At 32.0% G+C, this 25,494-nt stretch overlaps 1 protein-coding gene and 1 long non-coding RNA gene across 6 annotated transcripts in view; one reads left to right on the forward strand and one right to left on the reverse strand.

Moving 5' to 3' along the window:
• The window catches only part of LOC118184750 (somatostatin receptor type 2-like), a 512,152-nt gene that overhangs the window by 193,305 nt on the left and 293,353 nt on the right, over positions 1 to 25,494 (forward strand). The gene's annotated exons all lie outside the window — the stretch shown is intronic.
• Positions 23,151 to 25,494, reverse strand: part of LOC146998499 (uncharacterized) — a 48,134-nt gene continuing 45,790 nt past the window's right edge. The window contains exon 4 of the long non-coding RNA XR_015039467.1: positions 23,151 to 23,462. This is a non-coding gene — a long non-coding RNA (uncharacterized LOC146998499). The remainder of the gene's footprint in view (positions 23,463 to 25,494) is intronic.

A 25,494-nucleotide genomic window follows, 5' to 3' on the forward strand; every position in this document is an offset into this window, starting at 1 on the left:
TATATATATATATATATATATATATATATATATATTATATACATAATTGCTGATTTCGAGAAAAACTGAGTGTTTAGACCTCCTGTTTTCTGTTCCTGAAGAAGGTGGAAATCCACCTTCTTCAGGAACAGAAAAACAGGCCATTTACTTTTGAAAATATAATCGGAAAATTACTTTTCAAATTTGCGGATTATATTTGACAAAATTTTGTCGAATATTATGCTGTTTATTTGCCTAATTTTATATTTTTACATCGCTTCTTTTCCATACGCTTTATTAGTATTAATTTCTATCAATATGATGTATTTGCATCGGATCGCATAAATATGTGTGATCCCATAAATATAGGAAAATACTGAGTAACGTGATCAAAAGACCAGTCTACTAGTCATACGCTTATGTTTTGGTTATAATTCAAAAATGTTCGAAAGCCAGCAATTAAATAAGAGAACTCTGTGTAAATGTTTCTAGCGTATCTTCTTAATAAATATTTAATAGAGGCTGATTATTGCCATTATTTTTGTATATACGTTCATTTTCAAAAATAACAATCTTTAATACCCATTGAAGCTCAGTTAAATTGCCAGACACAGAATAAGCTTATTATCACGAAACGTACTGTACTAAACTTTTCAGCATACTTCCATGTCAATTTTCATTCAGACATTTTTAATCATTGACAACTAATACTTACGTTGTTTTATTGAAGGGATAGACAATACGGACGTTCACCTGAAAGGAGATATTATGAGTGCTTTTCCATTTTTAATCTATAATTTAAAAGTCAAAATTATTAATATTAATAAAGCATTTAACTAAAAATTAAAAAAGAATTCATTACAGCATTAAAATTTATTTGATTTTCTTAAAACTTTAAATTGTTTTCAAGTTTTAGAAACTTTGAAATTAATTTTCCCAATAAACGCTCAGAGCAACTTTTCAATCAATTTTCCAGCGTATAATTATCGAAATGTTGTTAAAATATTATGTGCTTTGCTTATTTAATAATTGTCGTAGATAAGGTATGAATTTTTCTTCGGAAATGAATATTAAGAATTTATCGTTCTGCAAAATACGTTATACAAAATACGTTCTGCAAAATACGTTATCAGTTACTGTTATCATCCAAACGAATGTTTAAAGCCTAAATCGGCAAATCGTGATTTTTTTTAATCATTACGGAAAAGACTAAAAACTCTCTTGTTAGAACCGTAATAAAATTGCGTTTAATCATAAAATGAAACTGTAGAAAGATCTTTTATAATTTAGTTTGCAAATTTTATCTTATTTAATTATCGTTCGAAAGTTTCCTTCCCTTACGTTAAGAAATTTTTTATGTGATTTTTTTTTAACCAAATACCTTTTTTGGTATTCAAGTAACAACTTACTGTTTGCCTCTATTACAAATTCATAACTTATTTTCTTTTACATTTAAAATTGTAAAACACAGTTCTACCTACTATTTATACTTTTAATTATAATTTATTTTATATTCTTAATTCTAAACAATAGTAATTATAAATGAGAAAATGTGTTTTAAAACTTTATTACAGACTTTATAAAAAATTGAAACTATAGATGTAGGTTATTGCATATAATTTATGAGATTCATTCAAGCCCTCGTACTCTACGCAATACGAAGATATATTGTTCAAAACTGTTCAAATGTTTCTGGCTTAATGGGAAAGTGAGTATACGTATTACTATGGTACTTAACCAAAAATATCATGGTTTTCATTTACTTCCACTGCCATCATTGGGGTTATAACTAGAGGAAAAAAAAACGTTTTAACTGCATTAATTAATATAAATATTTAAAACAATTAGCATCATTCAAAATTAAATGAAACATAATTTAAATTGCTAGAACTTTTCTTTTTCAAACAAGACATCTTCTTAATTTAAATGTATCAAGAATATGTTTATGTGAAATACGCTAATCTTTCAAACGGCAATTTTTTCACATGAGACGTTTTATGTAAATATGCAAAATTTATATGTTTATATGTGTCTCCTACGAAAGAATATCTACCAAAGAAAACACTTTTTTTCGTAAAATGGTTAACAAAAAAAAATAAGTTCTATTCATATACAATTCAAAATACAATAGATATCCTTCGCTGTAACATTGGGCATTGGTGCTTCGTATCAGATGCTAATAAAGAAAGCTACTTATCTTATGTTTTCCGAAAGCACATTTTTGAAAGAACATTTGCCTCAGGGAAACATTAGAATATCATATATTCCAAGTTCCTATTGATCAAAATGCTTAAATTTGAAATTCTGGCTTCGAGATTTAAAATTCTGTACGAAATCGGCTTTTGCACATTTCATCCATGAGGTTTAAATCAGACATAAGAATTTTTCAAGCCTGGTATTATCTTCTATGGATGGTATTTTTTCTTCCGTAATAAGATAAAAACAACTAATTCATCAGATATTTCTTCGTAATATGAAAAATAAATGTTTACATTTTTACTAAAAATCCTCACTTGAGAAAATTGTTTCTACCTTGACAGTTTACGTTAATTTACTTCTGAAACTGAAACCACGGGCTTTCTGATCCACGGTATCTGAGATTAAAACTTCAAAAAGTATTTCATCGTAAAACTTTCGTGGAATTCTTACATTTTTTAAGATATTTTCTTTTATTCTGTGAAGTCTGATCTGATGGAGAAACGGCTCTGGGGTGGGATATACAAGAGACCTGTTTTTAATTAAGATCTTTCCAGGTGGATAGCAGGACCGACTAATTGCTTTCATTAGCTGGAAAAGGTGAATATTTATTATTATTATTATTATTATTATTATTACACCGATACCATCGTTACAAAAAATGAAAAGTTACCAGCATTAGGTTTAGCTCCCAGTTTTAAGCTAACGTTTTAATACGTCAGTTGATATATTAAAGTGATGAAAAATTGAAAACAAATGTATCAATATCTTTTCTATACGGTTTTAATTGTCTTTCTAGGCAATAGAGAATTCTTAGTGTAAGACGTTTTGAATATCTTTAATGACAATTCAATGGACATATTCGCGATAGCATCCTTTCATTTTCTACTCTCTTCTGAAAAATGAATGGAAGATAAAATGATGTTCTTTGATTTATGGCTATATTAAGGTGGCAATAGATAATTTTATCATTTTAATTGTTAATAATATTTTGATATATAAAGCGTTTAAGCTTATAACTTTAACAATAAGAATTACGTTAGAATGAATACATTTCAGTGTCTTTTCATTTTCAATCAAATTTTTGTGAAAAATCGTATTAAAATCACGCAGTAAATCCATTATATCATTAACTCAGCTATCAAAGACTTTGAAGTAAAAATCCCTTTGCATCAAACCCATTCATCTGCAAGTAATTAGACGTGTGATGAATTATCAGTTTTCTTTGATTTTGCTCAAGGACAGACTTCAGTTCTGAAAGAAAATTCTTTAAAACTTCTTGATAACAGTTTATCTTAATAATGTGGTATTATTAGCTATGGTTAGGTTCGAGATTTTTTTCTCCGTAATCAAACCATTTTATTGAATTCTATGTCTATGGTATATCTCAAAGGACAGATAGTGGTTATTCCAGTGTTTCCCACACGTTTTAACATAGGGATCCATGCACGCATAATTGTGACTTCCACGTTCCACATGTGAATCCCGACATGCGCATAGCTGTTTCTGAAGGAAAGAAGGAGAAAAGTAAATCTCCAGGAAGAAAAAAATACAACAATGAACAAACAAATAATAAATATATGCAATTATTAACAATAACCTGATACATACATGCTAATCAATAATTTTCAATAAATATGTAAAATTATATAAAAACCAATAAATAAAAAAAATTGTGACACACACTTTGGAAACTACTGAAGTATTACAGCTTTAACTGTGAAATGAAAGTAGCAAACTAGTTATAAATATGGTATTATGTCATTTTTTCCTTTCTAAAGTTTTCAACTGCCAAAAATAAATATCCACTTTTAGTCACAAACAATTTTAGTTTATCCTTTCTGGCACGCTACCTTTTAAAGTTGAAATTTCGATAAAAAAAAGGAAGGCAGTCTAATTAGGCCTAGAGGAGTACACAAGTAAAAGTTTGTAAAGATACACTTATCGTTTTAATTCAGTGGGTGTGCCTGAAGCGGGCACACTGATTGAACAGAGCTTCGAAAAGAGTGTTGAAACAAGCATTGCTGGGAAGCGCGTAAAAGTGTAAGAGATTTTGCCTACGATTATGTAACACTAGATTCTGAATACCATAACAGATTTAGCATTACCCAGGTTGTGCCACGGTGAAATCTGCTACTCTACACCCCCCTCAAAAGCTCATTTTTGGTTATATGATGATGACATGCATATGAATGGGAAAAAAAGGTAACTTGGGTATATGATATTTACACTTTAATCTATTTTTCTCATCGTGTTATTTTTCGAAGAAAGTGATACCACCTTTAAAAAAGCACAACCCAATATTGCATGTTTTGCACATGTGCCGGGATCCGTATCAGATTCGCTATCTGAAAACAGTTCGTGTAGCCCTTTCAGCGCTTTAGAAATGGTCAGCCCTCTTTAGAAATGGTCAGCCGTTTGTAAAATAATTAAAAATCCAAAGTAAAAAACTAATATTATATCTAAAATTTGAAATTATAAACTATAAAATAAAAATATAAATGTCTAGAACTCAAAACTATTAAACGTAGCGCTAAGAAATCTTCTTTGAACCAAAACTAAAGAGAAAAAGAGAACTGCTATAGAGATAAAACAGCTAACTGATAGAACTATCCCTGACCTTCAGAAAATCACCCCAACAATTTCTTAGTTTTAATAACCAAATCTACCCTCCTAAAAAAGGGGAGGAAGAAGAAAGAGAAAAACAGGAAATGAAACATAGATGTGGACCCACCTTTCTATGTTACTGCGCTGACCGATGAGCTGCAGAGAAACAAAGATACAGCTGCCTCTCAGTGAACTAGACTCGCAGTAAGCCCAGTCTGGGAACACCTCGTTTCGCCGTTCGATTTTAGGCAAGATTTCAAGGGAAAAATTTAAAACTAATATAGAATAAGGAGATTAGCATACAACCAAAATTTAACATAGAAATTTCCTTTCAAACAATTCCTTTTATACCCCCCAAAAAATCTGGAAGATTTCTTTGAAAAATGAGAATCTTGAAAAACTAAACATGGCTAAAATATATGGAGTGGTTTGTGTTAAGCTGCCATCTGCTATAAATAAAGAAAGCTCAGAGTAACCTATAGTAAACTTCAAATACTTTTTCATTCAATTTTTCTGTGCGTACAGAAGGAAAATTTTTAAGTGTGCCCAAAGCGGGCACACTGTGCCGCAGAGTGTTAAATAGAAACCTTATTAGCAATTAATTACATGTCATTAGCACAGTAAATATTTGCTACAGAACAGAAGCCGGATTCGTAGATTTGGAGTGAATAACGACGACACTTGATGAAGTATCGAAATACACTTTATTTACCAATATCAATCAGGACAACTCCAAAACAACTTTTACAGTCGTCGAAGATCTACTATAAACACGTTGGAACAATCAGCGACACAGCCTTTACACTGTCAGGCAACAACGGTGGAGACAGCTTCACTGCAAAGCACCAAAGTACAGCTCCCAACTCTGCTCGGTCGTTCACAGAACTCTACGTACTCTCGAGACTCTCTAGGCTACAACTCGCGATGCACTCGACGACACATAGAGCACAGCTCCCGATTCTTCGGTTCAGTCTTTGCCGGAGCTCGACACACTCTCTCGACGATGCACTAACCGCGATACACTAAGAGACTCCTTCGGTGCACTCGACGACCCACGCGGCACTCGTTGCCCGGCTGTCATCTCGATCGACTCCGCAGGGATTGACTCGCTAGACGAGATACCAACTCGATACTAACTGACTCTCTGCGTACCAGCAGTGTTTATATAGCTTTTAATTGGTGTTCGAGCACATTCTGGGCTAAACCGGTAAGAATTCGTTCCAGAAGGTTCTCCATCCGTCCATGGTATATCGCCAATTTTGTCGCCTAATAGGCATTTTCTCGCCAAATGTCGCAACCCTGTATTCCCTTGCCATTTTATGGCAACCCTAAAACTGTTTTGCGATGAAGCTATCTTACCGCTCCTTGACATTTCATAACAGTATTCTATAAAAAATAAGTAACTACTTTAATACTTTGTGGCTTACTTTCCTGAATAATTAATGAAATGAAAATACTTCAACCAGTCATAAATAGATGTAAATACAAAGCATTTAAGATAATATAGAATCAAAACTGATACAATATATTTGAGACACTTCATAAGCTGTTTTTTTATTTTATATCCTTTTTTTTAAATTTATTTTGTAACAGCATGTATAAATTAAAAGCTTTATAAAGCGTCTTTTTTCTTCTTTTTTACGTTATATTGTGTTTATCTCTTTGATTTCAAAATAGCCTGTATTCTTGTAGTGAAAATAATTTGAAGAAGAGCTATATGTAGTGAAAATATTTGTATGTAGTAAAAACACTTATATATTTTAAATTCTTATGTAATGAAAAATGTGTTAATTTCTGTAAGCTATGAGAAATATTTAATATAATTATTCAGGTGTAAAAGTGATAACCAATATTTTGAATATCAATTTTAACAGCGATGAAATTATGACAGTGATTAAGAGTACATCACGTTGTTTCCGCTGTAACCCGAATGACAGGGATAAAATATGTCACCCACAGAGGATAGCAAAATAAAGTACTTACCCCAGACTTCGTGATAGTTGAAGAAGAAAATACAAGTTATTCATCTACTATTTATCTTTCCTATCAAAAAATTTTATTGCTGAGCTCACACAAATAAACAAGAAAATTAAATATCAGATGATAACTATAGTCCTACTATAAATACAGAGCGTCCATTCGTTCATCGATACACTACAGAGCACTATCCATTTGCATCACTTTCAATAAATCACAAATTAAACGGGAATCGAAGATATATGTAGACCAGGAGTATACTCATCTTGAAATTTCTTTTGATTTTGAAGCTTCTACCAGTGAATTAATTTGGAGCAGTCACCACGTGGCGATAGACAATGGATGAGTCTTAAATTGCACAATGAGATCGTTTAAAATTCTTGTTTTAAAACATCATTCCACCCAGGATGAATTTTCAGCAACTGCATATAGAATGAATATGTTCAATAAAGAAACTACAGTTATCGGACTTTTCAGGAAAGTTAAACGTGCATCGTCACACGTGGTTGTAGGTGAAGAGACAGGCCGAAACCCGTCCTTCACCCTTGAACTCCCAGCAGCGAAGAGGAAAAAAACCGGTCCAACAACTGCCACCAAGGGCTTGGACGAAACGATGACGATTCTTGAAGCGATAGTCTGATGATAGATGCCGGCTTGCTAGCACATTCCCTCCGGCCAAAGAAAAAGCACAGATCACCGCATGAACACTGCATGATAAATGCACTTCACTGACGCTGAGCACTGCATGATAAATTTCACCGAAACACAGTTCATTGCACGATAAATTTACTGACGCACAACACTCATTACAAGTATGATCTGATATAATAGTTAAATCAAATGAAAAATAGTCAAAAATTATTTTATCATAATTTCACTGTCTGGGATAAGTGCTACACATATGAAGTACAATCAAAAATTAATAACTAATACATATCATACAAGTTACTCATATAGTTACAGCATACACTTTCATTATAAGCTGTAGTCAAGTTACAATTTTCCCTTTGTAAATGGAAATTGTAAGCTAATACCTATTTTTACATTCATACATTTTCACTGTTAAACACAACTCTGCATTAATGATAATTTTTTGACATGTTTCTAATTATACAGATTCTATAAATTCTTCTGGATGACATCAATTAGCCCTTGAAATTACTAAATACATCTAGACCAATTACTCTACAATTTCATTTTTTTTGAACACATTAATTTTCTTCTTCCTCTTTTTATTATTGTTATATATGTATATATATTTTACTACTCAAGCTTGTTTTAGTAGCACAATTTCCATGTCTAGCTCGTTACTTGTAATGATCACTAAGTGTACAGCATACATTTTTTTTTTAATTCCATGACATTAGTCAACCCGGACCAGCCTGCAGCCAACCAAAACGTATGAGTGAAGGTGGCCAACCGACACCCAAACTAAACATGAAATCTCAGAAAAAAATTTTTTTGTTGGAAATAAATCCACTAAATTCCTAACACTTACAAATGTGTGTATGTCTTCTATTTATTTGTTTTTTCTAACTTAGTGAACAAGAAAATCAAGCTCGATGAAATAAATGTTCTTAATTAATCAAATTGAACCTTGGATCAACTCTTTTAAATAATTTGCTACAATGATTTTTTTTTTTTTTTTTTTTTTTTTTTTGTGGTCTTCGATGTTTTGAATTAAGTAGTTTTTATTTCGAAAAATTTTTATTATTTTGAAAGGTCCATTGAATTTTGGCTGAAAAGCATGAGGTGGTTGTAAAGCCTTTAAAAATACCTCATCTCCAATATTAAATTTTGGTGGTTCTCTGCCTTTAACAACTTTATTTTGAGACTGAAAATATTTTTCTTCGTTTTGTTTCACTAATTCTCTAGTTGCTTTAATGTGTTCTCTCTGACGTAACAAGTATTGTGAAGGATTATCTACCGTTGCCGGTTCATTATTTGTGTCTAGAGGTGTATTGAGTTCTCGCCCAAAAAATAACTGTGCGGGTGTAAAACCTGTCACTATGTGTTTAGAATTGTTGTAATATAGTTTGAAAAAAGCTAATCTATCTGACCATTCGATTACCTTATTGGATAAAGAAGCTATGCTTTCTTTCATAGTTCGATGAACTCTTTCTATGATTGCATTAGACTGTGGATAATAAATGGAGCTTTTTCGGTGTTCAATATTGAGATCTTTTAGAAATTTTTCAAATTCAGCTGAACAAAAATTTGAAGCATTATCAGATAAAATTACTTTTGGAATACCAAATTGAAGAATAAAATGACGTCTTCTATGTACATAACAAACATTTATTTAAACTACGAAGACGTTGAACAGCAGAGTAGAAACATGATATTACACAGCGCTTAGCCCTTCTCGCTTACATGCATTACTCACCATTGACTTTGGCTAACTGCCTACTAAGTATAAGTATTACGCAGCAGAGAACTTGCTTATCATGCGCATGCTCTAGGGGAATCGACGTCGGTTGCCAACATACCCCCTTTCGACGTTGATTCTCCTATTCCTGAAAAATAAAACAAAATACATATTAAACAGTATTCAATCCTACAATTGTACAACAGTTTTGATGTTTAACAGGAGTCAGGGGTTTGATTAACACATCAGCTCCCATTTCACTGGTAGGTATGTACTGCACATCTAATTCACCGCTTTCATATACTTCACGCACAAAATGATGGCGAATGTCTATGTGCTTTGTACGGGAGTGAAACACAGAGTTCTTTGTAATTTTCTGAGCTCCTTGATTGTCGCAGTATATTGTTGTTGGGTGTTCTATGTTGTAACCCAGCTCCTTCAGGAAACGACGTAGGTAGACAGTTTCTTTGGCGGCCTCAGACAGAGCCATATATTCCGCCTCCGTTGAAGATAGAGCTACACTGCGTTGTTTTCGTGATTCCCAGGTTATAGCTGAACCGCTTAATATATATACAAAACCGGTGTAGGATTTTCTATCATCGACATTTGATGCCCAGTCTGCATCCACAAAGGCGATGAGTGGTTTTCATGTTTTCGTATAAATTAGAAATTAGTCCTTGATCTTGGGTTCCCTTTAGATATCGAAGTATTCTTTTCGCAGCATGCCAATGTTCTTTTCCCGGATTGTTGTTAAATTGACTTGAGAAATTCACGGCGTATGTGATATCTGGCCTAGTAGCTACTGAAAGGTACATTAATGATCCGATCAGATTTCTAAATGGAACATTTTTCATGTCAGCGATTTCATTTTCGCTTTTAGGACTCATTTCTTTTGATAATTTTTTGCTGTTATCTATAGGTGAAGACACAGATTTAGCATTTTGCATGTTATACCGATTTAAAATATCATCAACGTATTTCTTTTGAGAAATTTTAATTGAATTCTCATTTTGGTAAAATTCTATTCCTAAGCAATAATGTAATTTTCCCAAGTCTTTCATTTTGAAAGCAGAAGCTAAACTATCGCGAATTGTTTCATACGTTTGCTGAGAATCGGTAAAAACGATAAGATCGTCTACATAAACGATTATAATAGTTTCACTGTTAGGCGTCTTTTTAATATAAACACAATTATCTGAATTAAGAGATTTAAATTTGATAGATTTCAATTTTTCATCCAACTTTTTGTACCACTGACGTCCTGACTGTTTAAGACCGTATAATGATCTCTTTAAAAGACACACTTTATCTGAATTAGTTTCATCGCGAAAACCTTAGGGAATTTCCATGTAGATTTCTTCATCTAAATTCCCATTTACATAGGCCATTACAAAATCTAATTGGTAACCTTTGAGATTGTGTTCTACTGCGTAGGCTAAAACTGTTCTTATGGAACTTAATCTAGCAACAGGGGAAAAGTTTTCAGTGAAATCGAGACCAGAGATTTGAGCGCACCCCTTAGCAACTAGCCTAGCTTTGTATTTTTCGATAGTGCCGTCATGATTATATTTTAATTTAAGAACCCATTTGCTACCAATAACTTTTTTGTTTTCAGGTCTTTTTACTAATTCCCAAGCCTTTTCTTGAACAAGCGAGTTATATTCTAACAGCATGGCATTATGCCAATTTTCAGCATATGGTCCATTTAATGCTTCTTGCACCGTAGGATTAATGCTTTCCTCAACAGCATTTTGAGTTTGTTCATTTTTATTTACAACTGTATAATGATATTCCTTTTTAGGCCTTCCTGGCAAACCTGTTTTTATTTTCTTGGGTCGACCAGGCCACCTTTTAATCAGGATAGGAAGCATTGATTCGCTATCTAAATCACTTCCGCTTTCCTTTTCAGCTTCAGAGTGAAGTGGCGACTCGCTACCGTCCAGAGGTGATGATTCATCACAACATGTTTTATTTATAATTTTTTCCTCCGGAGCGAAAGGCTGATTTATTTCTTGCTCTGAGTCATAACTACAGCAGTTTTTAAACTCATTAATAAATTTTACGTCTCTGCTTATTATCACTTTACATGCCTCGGGATCCCAAAGTCTATAAGCTTTTGATTCATCAGAATAGCCAATAAAAATACATTCTTTAGATCGAATATCAAATTTGCCTATTCCTGGCCTTTTATTTAGCGAAAATGCTTTTTGGCCAAAGGTTCTGAAGTGAGAGACAGCAGGTACTCTGCCAAACATCACTTCGTAAGGTGTTTTTATTTCGTGTTTTAAACCTCGCGTTGGGCAGCGATTTCGAATGTAAGCAGCCGTATTGACGGCTTCGGCCCAGAATTTCTGAGGCAAATTGGATTGCAATAACAAACATCGCGCCATTGAAACTAAAGTGCGATTTAATCTTTCGGCGACGCCATTCTGGGCTGGCGTGTAAGGAGTGCTCATTTCGTGTTTTATTCCCGCATCATTAAGAAATTTATTAAAGTCTTTCCCTAAATATTCTAGCCCGTTATCGGTTCGCAGGATTCTGATTTTAGAGTTAAGTTTATTTTCAAAAGATGCTTTAAAATTTTTGAAAGCTTCTTTAACCTCATCCTTAGATTTCAGAAAATAAACACGAACATATCGAGATTTATCATCAATAAATGTTGCGAAATAAAATGATCCACCGATTGATTCAGTTCTCATGGGACCACACAAATCAGAATGAATTAGATTCAACAATTCAGTACTTCTATATTCAGATTCTTTGGGAAGAGGGGTTGCGGTTTGTTTACCCTGAATGCATACCTTACAAGTAGAAAGAGTCATTTTGAGAAAAAGAAAAACCATGTTATTTATTTGAAGTTTTTTAAGATCATTTTCATTTAAATGGCCAAATCTTATATGCCACTGATCTATTTCTTTAGCAATTGATACAGATTCAAATATTGGCATGACAAAATAAAGATCATTTTCGCGTTTAGCCAAAATTACTATTTCGTTATTAGAATTAATTATTTGAGCACATTTTTCTTTGAAAATTACTGAAAGATTATTTTCAGTTACTTTAGACACTGAGATTAAATTATTTTTCAAATCAGGTACACACAATACATTTTTGAGTTTGATATTTTCAGTTTTAGAACCTATGCGAACTTTAAATTTAACAGTTCCTTTTCCAATAGCTTTAACAGTTTTATCAGCAGCTAATTTAACATAAGTATCACCTACCTCGTGAATTTCTTGAAACAGTTCCTTGCTGTTACACATATGCGATGTTGCACCACTATCCAGACAAAAAATGTCTTTAGAATTACTATTAGTGCATGCTACGGCTTTTTCTCGCTCCAAGGAATTCTGATATTCTGCAGACATCGCAGTTTCACTGAGGCGTTTGCTTTTAGTTTCTTTATTTTTCTTCATACATTCCGATGCTCTATGCCCATAGATATGGCAGAAGTTGCATCTGTAGTTAACTGGATACTGTCTTCGGTTTGCAGATTTATCTGGTTTCGGTTTAGGAACCGGTCGTTGAGTATACTTCCGATCTTTTGAATAGCACGCATGTTGTGGTTCAGAAAACGTTGAATCTTTATTTTTGCGAGCGTTAGCTTCTTCCAACAGTTTAATTTTCAGCATTTCTGGAGAAGGCAGTTCATCACGAAATTCGATTGCTATTCGAAAGCTTTCATAAGAGTCCGGTATGCTATATAAAAGCAATATTGTAAGCAAATCATCCGCAATGTTTATTTCCATTTCTTTCAGTTTGTCCACAAGAATGAAAAAATCATTTAGATGAACAGTCATTTGTTTAGAATCACTCATTTTTGTAAAAAGCAATTTTTTTAGAATTGTGGCCTTTCTAGCTGGTCCCTTCGATTCGTAAATAGAATGCAATTTACGCCACAGTTCGTGAGATGTTACACAATTCTTTACTTGTGGAAGTTCACTGGGTAAGATGGATAGGATTATATCCGCTCGTGCCTTTTGGTCAGTAATTTTCCATTTAGCAAATTCTTCCTCACCAGGTTCTGGTTTCGGAATTTTCCCAGTTACATAGTCCCAATGATCATTTTTAATCAGTATTGCTTCCATTTGCAACTTCGACGTGTCAAAGTTGTCCTTGTTTAACTTTTCAATTGACACTGTATTAGTCGTCGCCATTTTCATTTCAGTCGACGCAGCTTGGCTTGCCGAAAGAATTTAACAATGGTAGTTGCTCTGCACAGTTAAGCGCTATCTGGGCCCATAGCCTATGAAGAATAAAATGACGTCTTCTATGTACATAACAAACATTTATTTAAACTACGAAGACCTTGAACAGCAGAGTAGAAACATGATATTACACAGCGCTTAGCCCTTCTCGCTTACATGCATTACTCACCATTGACTTTGGCTAACTGCCTACTAAGTATAAGTATTACGCAGCAGAGAACTTGCTTATCATGCGCATGCGCTAGGGGAATCGACGTCGGTTGCCAACACAAATTTTGAAAAATAAAGATTCATACACCTTATTATTGTAGCAGATGTAATATTTGCCAGAGGAATAGCTTCTAAATATCTCGAATAATGATCAATAATAGTTAGAATGAAAAATTTGCCATCATGTGATCTGGGCAATTTACCCACAATGTCAATTGCTAACATTTCTCCAGGTGCTAAATCAGATTTTTTTATATTGCTTGTAATTGTTTTACATGACCTTGGTTTATTCTCCAAACACTGTTGACATTTTTCACAAAAGTTTTTTGTATCTAAAAACATGCCCTTCCAGAAATACTTTTTCTTAATGAATTCATAAGTTTTACTAGTTCCAAAATGCGGAGCATGAGCAATCTCTAAACAAGGTTTTACTAAAGAATTTGGAAGTAGAATTTTATTTTCTAAATGCCTTGTCTTTAAATGATGCGCTCTAGGTCTTAATTTTATCATTACTACACCATTTTTTTATCAATAAAATATTTTCCACAAATATCAGCTTTATTATTGTTAATTTGGCTTAAGATATCCTTAATATTTTTGTCATTTCTTTGGTGATTAACTATATCTTGGATGCTTAACTGAGTATTATCTGAATGAAATAAGTTGATATTGTTTACACTATGAGATGCTTCAGGAACTCTAGAAAGAAAATCTGCAGGATTGGAAAAACCAGGTATATGTTTTAGAGAGTAATCAAAATCTTGTAAATACAACAACCATCTGGCAGCAATGTCAGGCTGCTTATCCAGCTGCATATGAAAAGTGAGTGGTCTAGCATCAGTTAAAATAGTAAATTTTTTGCCATATAAATGTTCATAAAAATGCTTGACAGAAGAAAAAATAGCATAAAGCTCACGCCTGATCGATGGGTATCTAGACTCAGCAGGAGTGAGAAGTTTCGAATAAAATTCTACAGGAAAGAATTTATCATCAATCTTTTGTAACAGAATACCACACATAGCTACTTTAGAAGCATCAGTGATCAAAAATATCTCATGATTATCATCAATGTTCCTTATAGTTGGTTTGTCCAACATTATTGATTGTAATTTATCAAAAGCATCTTGGCAATCTTGATTCCAAACAAAGGGAACATGTCTTTTAGTTATTGGCTATTAAACATCACTATTGGCTGAGTGATCTCAGCAAAATTATGGATTAAATGTCTAAAATAGTTCATCATGCCAAGAAAAGCCTGAACTTGTTTTACATCCTTTGGAATAGGAAATCTTGTAACCTTTGAAATATTTTCTTCAGAAGGAGAAAAACCTGCTTGTGAAATATTGAAACCCAAATAAGTTACTTCAGATTTACAGAGCTGCACTTTAGCTGGATCTAGAGTTAAATTAAATGATTTTAATCTGTCAAACATTTTTTGAAGAATTACTTTTAACTCACTCATACTATCAGCTGCAATAATAATGTCGTCTAGAAAAAATTGAACATTACTACCTTTAATGTCATTTAAACATTTTGAAATTAATGTATGGAAATAAGAAGTGCTATTGCGAGCTCCAAAGGGAAGTCTACAAGGATGAAAATTACCCAGTTCGGTGCAAAATGCCAACTTTTCTTTATCAGAGTCCTGCAAATTGATCTGGAAAAAGGCTGACTTCAAATCCAGTACACAATACAATTTCCTACCAGCAATGTTATGCAAAATCTCAGAAATTTTTGGTAAACAAATTTTGTATGATTCTGTGATACAGTTTAATAGACGATAATCTACAACCATACGAAATTTTGGTGCATTTTTATCTTCACCAGGTAAATTCTTTTTCCTAACAAATATCTCAGTTACAGGAAAACTATAACTTGAAGAAGAGGGTTCTATTATGCCTGCTTCTAATAATTTTGCAATTTCTTGTTGAGCATACTGTTTTCCAATTTTAGGAATAGGGTAAGGTCTAGTTTGAATTGGGAAATTGTGAAGAAGTTTAAATTCTGGTACAACTTTATCAGTAGATCCTAAAGTATTATATGATTTTGAAAACACAGCATAGTTATTCATTAGCAATTCTATCATTTCATTTTTTTCTTGTTCATTTAAATGATCTAGTTTAAAGTCTAATACATTTAATTCCTCTTTTCTAAGTTTAATTGCTTCTTGCAGATTTAGTGTGTTGATTTGTAAAGTCTCATGATTTTTGGGACTAACAATATCCTCAAAGTGAAATGGCACAGCAGTTCCAATAACAGAATTCTTCCTAAAAATTAATTTCTCATTGGTGTTGTTTTCAACAATAGTTTGAATGTGGTTGTGACAATCAACTATATGTAAAGATTCATTGATATGGAACTTATTTTGTGATGGCTTTGGAGAAAGCAAAATTTCTTTAAATTGTTTTAAAGCTTCAGGAACAGCTAAAGAAATGATTTGAGATTGACCTGGCTGGACAGTTATATTAGAAACCATTCTTAATGAGTTTAAATTACAATTTTTTCTTCTTACATTAACTGAGTTGCTTAATTTTTTATTGGGATAATTTTCTTCAAAGTCCAAATGAGTATTATCTACTATGAGTTTCTTATTTATGGAATCTAACAAAATTTTGTTACTTTGAATGAAGTCATAACCTAGGATTATCTGATAAGTAGAATTCTAATTGTTTTGGGTGACATAAAATAAATTAGTGAACCATTTACTTTGAATTTTGAATGTTAAATTAACTGCAGACATGTAAGGAATGCATGAATCTTCAATAGTTTTTATTCTTACCATCCGAGAAACAAATTCAACTTTAGTGAATTGTTTAATTTCCTCAATAACATCTGGTTGGACTAAAGATAAATTTGCACCAGTATCAAGAAGAGCTTCAGAAGTCTGAGAACCAATTTTAAGTTTGATTATTGACAGATAATTAGAATTTTCTGAGTTACAAGACATCAACAATTTGGTTGAGTTTCTATTATTACATCTTTTATGTTTTGCAAACTTGTGTTGGACATTATTGCTGTTACTTTGGATCTTTTTTGGATTATGATGTCTATACAGGTGTTCTTTATAACCCCAGTCTCTGCGAATTCCTGCAAGGGGTCTAAAATTTTTGTTGTAATATATCTGGCAAGAATCCTTAGCTAGTTTAAATGCTTATACTGACCTTTTTTGTATTGACTATTATTTCTGTAAGGATGATAGTTCCTCCGCCAAGTGTTTCGAAATTGTCTGTGTCCCCTGAATGTGTTGTTTCTAAAATTATGCTGGTCTTCCCTAGGAAAATACCAGCTAGTTTAAATGCTTATACTGACCTTTTTTGTATTGACTATTATTTCTGTAAGGATGATAGTTCCTCCGCCAAGTGTTTCGAAATTGTCTGTGTCCCCTGAATGTGTTGTTTCTAAAATTATGTTGGTCTTCCCTAGGAAAATACCAACAATCTGTTGATATGACAAGATACATTAAAGTTGCTAGAATTTTGAGATGTAGAAGCATTGTGATTTATTCTTGTATAAGATGTGTTTATAGGCTTATTTTGAGAAAGTTGATTTACTTTATCTGTTAGCTCCTGAATAATTTTATTCTGTTCAAGTCTTTCTTTGAGAAGATTATTGATCTCTAAATTTTGCTCAACATTTATACTGTTCAAATATGTTTTCTCATCATTCAATGCATTTTCTATATTACTTGCCAATTCTACAGCCTTATCAAAGGAAGATGGACCTAATTTCTTAACTTCAATCCTAATGTCTGTTCTGAGGGCCTCAAGAAATTTAGTGAGCTTCATTTTCTCTTTTAATTTATGTAAACTAGAATCCTCAACCGAATCTTCATTTATGTATTTTGTCGCTGTTGTAGTAATCTCGTCAGCTAATTCCCTAACAGATTGGTTACACTTTTGAGAAATGTTTGAGAATTGCTGTATAATGTCCTGAAAGGATTCAACTCGTGCAAATTTATTCTTTAATAATTTTTCTAAATTTTCAAATTTATTTTCCTTAGCCACTCTTGGATCATTAATTAGGAAATCTAGAGCTTTATCCCTACAGTTTATTTTCAGAATGATTATTTTCTTTTCCTCTGACCATTTTTCTAATTTAGCAACACTATTTATTTGATCAAGAAAGAAATTTACATTTTCAGATAAGTTGCCACTAAATGTGGGTAGAGCAGAAGCTAGGGAAGTTGCCATACCAGTGTTAGATCTACCTTTAAGCTTTGACATGGATGAAAAAATATAGTTACTTATGTTGCATTACCTTACAATCTGCTATTTCTATTTTAATGTTATTGAGATCTACATTATTTTACACAAACACTTAGCACTCTCTCTGATAATTTACATATACATTTACCAAACATGCATATAAGAGTAGATAGCAAAGTTAAGGTAATTTTTTTTTATTATTTTTTTTATTTTTTATTTAGTAATTAATTAGGATCTCCTGTAACTTTAACCATGCATATATCAAATTAGTGATGCAATATAAGTACATTGATCATTAACACTTCTGGATTCTAATACTGCTGAACATTATTTTATCATTACATACCACAATCCAATGAAATTACTGAAATCAGCTTTTGATTCAAATATCTTAAAACTTTCTTTAAATATGCACATATATATAACAATACATATGAAATTGAATTTTTGAATTATCCAAAATAGAATTACTCTTTTATGGCATATTACCTATCATTTATCATAAATTTTCAACAATATAAATCATATGTGTAGCAAATATACTATAGGTCACACATTTTATTTGAATTCTCAACCTGAACTAAATTATTTATAGTTATTCCTTTTGTCACGGCACCATATGTAGTAAAAATAATATTGAAGAAGAGCTATATGTAGTGAAAATATTTGTATGTAGTAAAAACACTTATATATTTTAAATTCTTATGTAATGAAAAATGTGTTAATTTCTGTAAGCTATGAGAAATATTTAATATAATTATTCAGGTGTATAAGTGATAACCAATATTTTGAATATAAATTTTAACAGCGATGAAATTATGACAGTGATTAAGAGTACATCACGTTGTTTCCGCTATAACCCGAATGACAGGGATAAAATATGTGACCCACAGAGGATAGCAAAATAATGTACTTATCCCAGACTTCGTGATAGTTGAAGAAGAAAATACAAGTTATTCATCTACTATTTATCTTTCCTATCAAAAAATTTTATTGCTGAGCTCACACAAATAAACAAGAAAATTAAATATCAGATCATAACTATAGTCCTACTATAAATACAGAGCGTCCATTCGTTTATCGATACACTACAGAGCACTATCCATTTGCATCACTTTCAATAAATCACAAATTAAACGGGAATCGAAGATATATGTAGACCAGGAGTATACTCATCTTGAAATTTCTTTTGATTTTGAAGCTTCTACCAGTGAATTAATTTGGAGCAGTCACCACGTGGCGATAGACAATGGATGAGTCTTAAATTGCACAATGAGATCGTTTAAAATTCTTGTTTTAAAACATCATTTCACCCAGGATGAATTTTCAGCAACTGCATATAGAATGAATATATTCAATAAAGAAACTACAGTTATCGGACTTTTCAGGGAAGTTAAACGTGCATCGTCACACGTGGTTGTAGGTGAAGAGACAGTCAGTGAAGAGACAGGCCGAAACCCGTCCTTCACCCTTGAACTCCCAGCAGCGAAGAGGAAAAAAACCGGTCCAACAACTGCCACCAAGGGCTTGGACGAAACGATGACGATTCTTGAAGCGATAGTCTGATGATAGATGCCGGCTTGCTAGCACAATACTTGCGTATAGTAAATGATTTGGCGAGCATGTTAAGGCTTAATTTACCATTCAATGCAACAACCTCGCACCCCGAAGTGTCTACGTTATAACGCATATGCGGACCACATAAGCTAATAATCGAATTATTGTCTGTCTACTATAATATTTCTTCATTCTACCTATACCTGTCTGTTATCGAAGAAATAAGCTTAAGCTGAATTTTCACCAAGGTTTGCTAAAGAAATGCATGCAAGTTAACCACTTAATGAGGAAGGATAAATGTGATAAAATTTTGAAGTTTATTTTTCGTTGTTTTTTAAAAAAGATCTATTTTTCTCTTTAATTTCTATAGTAAAGTACATTTTCATTTTTTACTAGCAATATAAAGGTTATATTCCGCTTATTTTAAAATATAAAGTTATTCCTAGTAAATATACTATTCTTCTTGTCTAAAATTTGTTTTTAGAAAGTAAAGTAGGAGTTGTATTAAAAATAACAGTTTACTACTAATCCAAGTAATTTATATTTTAAATCATAAAATAAGCTTAAGTATCATGTTTATGAACGCCCGTAGAAAGGTAGATTTACGATTGAGAAACTTCCTGTTTATGGACTGATTGACACACAAGCATATAAGGTACATAAGACATCATTTAAGAAGGAAATGTAAAATAATTAGCGCAAGATGAGATGCGATATCTGCCAATGTAAACATATCTAATTAACTGCAGCCTTGTATGAGAGTTGCTCCAAGGAGCTTGGTGAAACCGAGAAGACTAATTCTGTCAGTTTGCCTGCCTAAATCTGTGATTTATATTTGCCAAGGAAGATCATTAAAAGGCAATAAATCGCGATATAGTAGACGATAAACCGCGATATTCATCTATTTAGTCGGTAGACATTCTAATAAGAAGCTTACGCATTTAACAGTCTAGACCAGGGCTTCTTAAACTTTTTTCAGTCGCGACCCCTTTTTATCATTCAGATTTTTTCGCAACCCACAGGACCCTATAATATTTACGAAAATTTTGTGAGACCCCATAAACATTGCGCAAATCCGACACACGCGTATTGAAACTATCAGTTTTTCCACTTGTGCTGTAATATGGTATTACAGTTTTTGCTCATTAACTTTAATTTCTAACTTTAAGACGTAGAACAATGTGAAAATCTTAAATAAGTAACAGACGAAATGACGTCACGTGCAAAGCAAGCAAAATGAAAGTTTCTATTATAAAAAGAATGCGTTGAAACGTTTTCCTTTTTCCTTTACCTGTATCGTCTTAGCTTTATCTATTTGCAGATACATTGTGTAAAAATATATGGTAATTGTAAAATTATTATAATAAGAAATATCAAAACTGCTAAATTTTTGGCGACCCCCTGCTGCAGGTCCCACGACCTCCCTGGGAATCGCTACCCACAGATTAAGAAACTCTGGTCTAGACTTTAAACATTCAATCCATGATAAAAATTCCTGAAATTCAAATACTTGAAAATCACTATTGTATTAATATATAAGGTACTATTATAAGGTATTTCTCCCGCCTTCTTAGCATGCCTTCGTGGTATGGTGGTCTGCACGCTCGGAGCGTATACCAGAGGTCCGCGGTTCGATTCCCGTCGAAGGCATTGCTCATTTTTCATCATGCCTGCTTCCAAATTAACCTAATGTCTCTACACTGGCGACCGAACTAAAAAGGTGGTGGATGATGATTCTGCACACCCAGGATTTGACTACTGGGTCCCCTAAAAACCTCAGTCACCCTTTAAAAGGGGGAGTATAATATGTATTTCTCCCGCCTTCTTAGCATGCCTTCGTGGTGTGGTGGTCTGCACGACGGGCGCGTAGTCGTGAGGTCCGCGTTTCGATTCTTGGAAAAGGCGTTTCACATTTTTCCTCTTACATGCTTCCAAATTAACCTAATGTCTTTAAGTGACTTTAGGGATGCACTTCTTAAAATTGCTGCTGCAGAATGTATAACAACATTTTTGTTTTACACAAAATATAATAATTTTTCGAAAATCGATTTTTAAAATATCGGTAAAACGTGATGCAAAAGTTAAAAATACTTGCTTTATTAAAATTGTATGATATTACTTCTCGAAAATAAGTTTTTTTGCTATTTGTTTCTTGAAACTGATGTTGATAATTTTTAAAAACTTTAATGTCGGAAATTGATTATGATGCTTTATTTGCATTTTAGAAAGACTCATATATCAATGTTTTAACCAAGAAATGCGTTTGCTTAGTTTTAAAAACTGCCATACTTTCATGGATATTACGTAAATGAAAAACAAAAAACTGCAAGTTCATATAATCCTGTTATGAAAATAATTTTTTTTCCTAACTTTATGCAAACTGACACTTAGAATGCTAAACAAAATTATTCAATTTTTTTATGTTTTTTTCATTTAGTTTGCAAAAGAGGCAAACGGAAATTTTCTCCGAAAAGGCATTTTTATTTGAGTTCGAAATTAATAAGTTCTATTGAACAACTGCTTAATTTCTATACTTAATGTATTGATAATATGCAAATGAAAATAAGTGCATATATAATTTTTGCCTTGATTTTATAACTTTGTTAATGAATTTAAATTGTTCCTTCTGATTTTTTTAAATTTAGATTATGAACGTAACTTTATCTAAAGACATCAATATCAGGAAACAGCCAAAGACTTGAGGAAATATTTAGTGAAATTTCATATAAACCGCCTATCTCATTCTGTGAGGCAGAATGCGAATTACATTGCAGATGTTTCACGTTTAACTAATATTTTAGTTAAGTCTAACTTGCAAAGAATATCCAGTAAGTAATGTACTTGACATTAGATTAAGCAGAAATATAATACGATGCAAGCAACATATTCGATTCTATGCGCAATTTCAATTGGGAATAAGAGGAAATTGAGAATTCTTCCCTAAATGCATTTATCTGTTTTAAGATATGTTTCCTGGTTTTAACCTGTCCTAGACACTTTTTGTATTAAGAAACTCATATTCTAATTCCTCCTAAATGCTTTTAACTGGTTTGAAAATTCATTTCCTATATTTAATCCTTTCCAGACACTTTTCTTTGTTTAGTATACAATGTTAAGTAACTAAAAGTTTAAGATGTAACGCATTTTTATTAAAATGTTTGAATATTCATTACCTAGAGATTTACTCCTTTACGATTTTTTAGACATTAACCGAACAGCGCACTTAATATGCTGCAATTATTTTTGCTGGTTACTCTTCTTAACATTGCTTACTAGCCTACACGTGATCATATTAGTTCATACATGAGATTTGATTTATTTTTGTATTTTTAATAACATCTTCAATGTGTAGTTAGTAATAATTTATTTTAATATATAACACCAGTAAAAACCATTTGATTCGAAATCAGAGTACAGTGATGTATTTTAAATTCATTTAAATGCGAGGATAGTAAGAAAGGAAAAATTTAAATAATATGCATTTATATTTTTTCATTTCACTTATTGACTACTAGCTGTACCCGCCCGGCGTTGCCCGTGCATTTAGAAAATGCAGATAAGTGAATAGCGCAGGAATAGTAGTGTAGGACATGTAGACTGTCTCTCTCTCTTCCCCCCCCCACAAGCTACAAAAAAGAAATGAATTGTAATTAATCGATTTAATGTATCGTCAAAACAGCAAACTAACGCTAGAATAAAGAAATCAATTGTTACAATCGAACGTTATTTGAAAACAAATAATAATATCAGTGAGTCAAAAAAACCGTGATTAATTAATTATAAATAATAAGCTACAAAAAAGAAATGAATTGTAATTAATCGATTTAATGTATCGTCAAAACAGCAAACTAATGCTAGAATGAAGAAATCAATTGTTACAATCGAACGTTATTTGAAAACAAATAATAATATCAGTGAGTCAAAAAAACCGTGATTAATTAATTATAAATAATTTTTTTAAAATTTTTCTAATTCAAAAATCGAAAATCGGGCTTCGAGGTCTGGTGGCCAGCCCCTTTGTGCTTCCGTATAAAAAATTCCAGGTCCCTGCGTGCGATAGATTTGGCTGGAGAGCTCGGTCAGACAGACAGACAGACAGACACATTACACTTGCTTTTATTATTATAGATGTATCGTCAAAACAGCAAACTAACGCTAGAATAAAGAAATCAATTGTTACAATCGAACGTTATTTGAAAACAAATAATAATATCAGTGAGTCAAAAAAACCGTGATTAATTAATTATAAATAATTTTTTTTAAATTTTTCTAATTCAAAAATCGAAAATCGGGCTTCGAGGTCTGGTGGCCAGCCCCTTTGTGCTTCCGTATAAAAAATTCCAGGTCCCTGCGTGCGATAGATTTGGCTGGAGAGCTCGGTCAGACAGACAGACAGACAGACAGACAGACAGACACATTACACTTGCTTTTATTATTATAGATGGACGAAATGCTTTTTGAAGTTTTCTTTTTGTAACTGAAAAAGCGCCTGTATTTAATTACGGGTGCAATATAAATTAAACGAATGTATGTTTTTCTTCATTGTATTACATAATAATTCTCAAATCAATTTCTATTGTAAGGTTGTGAAATCTGTGTTTACACTCTGATGGATATCTAATGAATGGTAGTTGTGAAATTATTTCGAAAAGAACTACATGCTTTCGGGAATATTATATGCTCTGAAATCCTGTACATACTTAAAATTTATATTTGGGTCGTGAAATTTCCTTTACATTTTTAAAAGTTATTATGTATCGAATATTTATTTCATAGGCATCACAGATTTTTGTATTTTTTATTACATACGCAAAACAATTTCTGAACCAAAATGGTTCTTCTACCTCTCATTTTATTTATTATAAACTGTTCAAAATTCACTTGGATTCTTCGGCTAACTTAGCATGCAATTCATAACTATATAGTAATACAGTTATAAATTAAAATTTTTATTTCGTACAAAAATTAACATTTTTAAACCCTCGAATCTTCTTTATGTGCTAATTACTGATGCATTTGTCGCTTTAATTAGTTTCGTGAATAAATCGTTAATACTTAATTATTAAGATTATTTATTTTAATTAATATTCTCTTCAGAATGAGCCGCTGCAGTATCAATCAACATAATTTTATCGCTTGTATGCATTCAAATTAATTTTATACTTATTATATTGTCAGCAGATATTTTCCAATTTCGTTTTTATTGTAAAATGATACTGATGCTATGACGAACATATTTATTCCTATACCACCAGCAGTAGACAAACTTGGTTCTAAGTAAACAAAATAGAGGAAATGAAACTTTAAAATATAACTCGCAAATGGTTTTAATATGCAGTTTGATATTTAAAAGCAATATCATATTAATTTAAATTAGTGATTGGGAAAAGTACATACCTTAGAATAATTAGTAATATAGAAACATCTACTGTTTTAAGACCCACCCGATTTTCAGCGAAGTTGATAGGGAGAAAAAAGCCGAGTCGTAGAAATGAAAACAAACAACAATTTTAAATTTAGATAGCTTTGTTAAAATTTAAATAAATTTAAAATTATAATCAGTTAAAATTTAAATAAATTTAGGATGAAATATCATTCGCCAGTGCAACATTTCACATTCCATAACATTTTCGTTCCTTAGAAATAGCTAAATAAAATTTTTGAAATTCTGACAATGATTTTAAAGCATTAATTTCTCTTTAATATAATTTTTCAAAATGTATTGTCTCATAAATCACATAAACGATTTTCATTCATGTAGATATTTTTAAATAAATATCTCGTATTCCATCGTTTCTTTAAATATATTATTTTTAAATGCATCTATTCATATATATTATTAAATAAATTAAATATGCGCATTACGCATTCATGCATCTAAATACGTGTTTTCATTTAAATGTTATTTTGTATTATCATGTTTCGTACACATATATATATATATATTTGCATTTTATTCATTTATATTCTTGCATGGTAGTATTAAAGTCACGAGAAAGCACTACTAAAATGTTAAGATCCATTGATAAGCAGACTGTCGGCTAGAGAAACTATTCATTGAATAGAAATGTATATGCTTTAACTCAGGGCATTACCTAATCTTATGTAAACACCAGCTTAATACCTAGTTAGAGCAGTGTACTGTAAAGAGTAAATTGCTGAGACTTGTCCTATAAGAGAGGTAAAG

The sequence above is a fragment of the Stegodyphus dumicola genome, chromosome 2 (assembly GCF_044657685.1).
Source record: "Stegodyphus dumicola isolate Sdum_Otavi_A_Nest chromosome 2, ASM4465768v1".
Taxonomy (NCBI): Eukaryota; Metazoa; Arthropoda; class Arachnida; order Araneae; family Eresidae; genus Stegodyphus; species Stegodyphus dumicola.